The sequence below is a fragment of the Capsicum annuum genome, unplaced genomic scaffold (genome assembly GCF_002878395.1).
Source record: "Capsicum annuum cultivar UCD-10X-F1 unplaced genomic scaffold, UCD10Xv1.1 ctg57680, whole genome shotgun sequence".
Lineage (NCBI taxonomy): Eukaryota > Viridiplantae > Streptophyta > Magnoliopsida > Solanales > Solanaceae > Capsicum > Capsicum annuum.
The window spans coordinates 1-2,580 of NW_025866210.1; the positions used below are offsets into that span (position 1 = coordinate 1).

Here is a 2,580-nt window from a genome sequence, read left to right on the forward strand (position 1 = left end):
CAAGTAAGCCAAATTTACATTTTGATATTCGCAGAAGAAGAAATTGGAAACTTTGACTATGTTGATGGCATTTTGGAAAACTTGAACAGCAATTGTTTTGAAGGGAAAAGATTGAGATATTTGCAATTTTCTTTAGTCCAGTTCTGTAAATATGTGATTAAGAAAGAGAAAAACTGAAATTCCTAAGGGATATTTTCTTCATTAAAAAAATACCTATTCCCTCTTATAAAAAGCTCATGATCACTCCGGTCACTTGATGGCGATGGAAGATCGTGCTCATCCGCTTCATCTCTTTGTTTGGTCACATGTGGACTGAACAAGAAGTAACGATAATCATCCACACAAGTATCAGAGGGTTTGCCATCAAGAGCTTCCGCAATCAAGCCAAAGGGCTTGAATTCACCCAGAACAGTAAGTTCACGAGCACCAACAGAACCCATTTTCCTTGGGAACGAATGGAGATTATTCTCCCTTGGCTCTCTCCCGCTCTTTTTCTTTTCTTTTCTTTTTTTTTTATATTTCGCGATAGCATACCTTGTCCAGTGGTCGTGTCTTTTCATCATCATCCATTTCATCAATATTGTTGCTTAAGAGCAATGTCATGTAGTTTCTTTCAAGATGGATACCAAAACAACTCAGTTACTTTCAAAACACTTAGATCTAAGTCCAAAATGGATCAAAACCTAATTTAAAAAGGCCATAAATACAATCCAAATGCCTTACTCATTGCTCGTTCAACACCAACAACAAAAAGAGCTGAAAATAAAGTGAAATGCTCGTTCCAGAAGACATGATATGATTACTGAAGCTTGGCTCTTCAGCTCCCTGATTTCAACAAAAGAATTTCAAAACCAAAACATCAATATGTTTAGACCACAAAAGGCATTTCAAACAAAAGACATGAAGAATGGAGCCACTACTTAAGGTATTCCATTAGGACCAATAACTAGAAAAATCTTAACACCAATAGCCAACTTATAACAAATGAATCATATCCTCCCAATTTGCAAGTCAATATCCATACAGGTTTACACTTTATAAACCACCATATATCAAAAACACTTACTAAAAAACAAATGCAGATAGTCTTGAACAATTTATTTGGAGAGCGGTAGGCAACTTATGGATCCAGCAAAAATACACTCTTTCTTGTGTATCAACTTAAACGCCATGCACAAAATGAAAGAAAATGTCTTCCCAAACCCATCTAGAAGCTACCAACAATTCATCTACTTCAACTATCTGAGCTAACAAATAAAACATGATTTTTGGCACTGCCTTATAAAGACATTAATTTTTGTTTATGTTGTAATCTGGCTACATCCCAATCCCTAATCAGTTGAACTTGGCTACAACAACAACAACAACAACAACAACAATATACCCAGTGTAATCCCACAAGTGTAATCCGGGAGAGTAGACCCTTAGCCTCTATTCAGATTCATTATATATATTATTTATTTATTTATTGATAACCGTAATAATATCTGGGCCAGCTTTTGTGCCTCGACTAAATCCAAGGGATTGCTGCCACCTCCCACCAGCAACAGATATCAATCACCTAGTGTTTTTTTTTCTCTGCTGGGATTTATTCAATTTAGATCATTTCCAGCTAAATTTTCACATCAAAAAAAAAAAAAAGAAGACGTAGATGACTTACAGAGGTCTCGTTTCGCATCTAATTGTTGTAAGACATGCACCGAAGCCGGAAGTTTTTCCGATCACATAACAGTTATTCCGTCGAATTGGCCGGAGAATAGTGGCGAGAGGATTTTTCCGGCGAATAGAAGATATTTATGTGTTCCGGCGAGAGAAATTTTCCGGCGAGCATGCGAAAGCTAGGGTTTTTCACGCGTGTGAAGGAAGCCAAACGTGTCTAATTGTATGCTTGACACGGATCAAGTGCGTGCTTTGGGACCTTGTCTTTGGAGCGTGCGATTCACACGTGCGAAAATGAGAAAAGTATGGTAAAAAGAAAAGGAAAATTTGTGTGATGCCAACTTTTGTGCATGAGAAATGTGATCCACTTTTTGATATTAAATTTTTAGAGCACAAAAGTTTTACTGATATTGTTAGCCTATAACATAAATTCAATTTAAGAAATATTTGAAGACTTATGCATTTTTCAACAAATAAAAAAAAGGAGGAAAAGGATTAGAAGGACATAATGCTAGAAATGTAACTCAAGTTCTTTAATGAGATAGATGAGATCGTTTGCCCTATGATAATTTAAATAGCAAAAAAGTAATTTATTCGATCTCTTAAATGTAAAAATAACAAAAAGCTAACAAAAAAATGAAGGATTAGAAATTATTTCTAGCATTGAAAATTCGATTTGATGATTTTGATTTTTGACATTAATAATATTATTGTGTTTCAATTTCTGAAAGTGAATATAGTCGGTGCAATTTTTTCAATCAACTTTTTTTGTAAGTCGAAGGTGACCTTTAAGTAAGTACATAGGGGTAGATATATTCAAAAGGGATAAATTTTAGCGGCACATATTTCAAATAAAAATTGTCACGTGAAAAACTCCCACTAATCCAATATAAATGAATTGTTGACACTTTTTTTTATATT

General features: G+C 34.6%; 1 non-coding gene across 1 annotated transcript; it reads right to left on the bottom strand.

The window, feature by feature from the left end:
* Window positions 1–791: 791 nt before the first annotated feature.
* On the bottom strand, window positions 792–2,169 carry LOC107879239. Its single transcript, XR_007050660.1, has 2 exons — window positions 1,661–2,169; window positions 792–825 (listed from the first exon to the last, which is right to left on the bottom strand). It is a non-coding gene; the product is annotated as an uncharacterized LOC107879239 (transcript).
* Window positions 2,170–2,580: the final 411 nt, after the last annotated feature.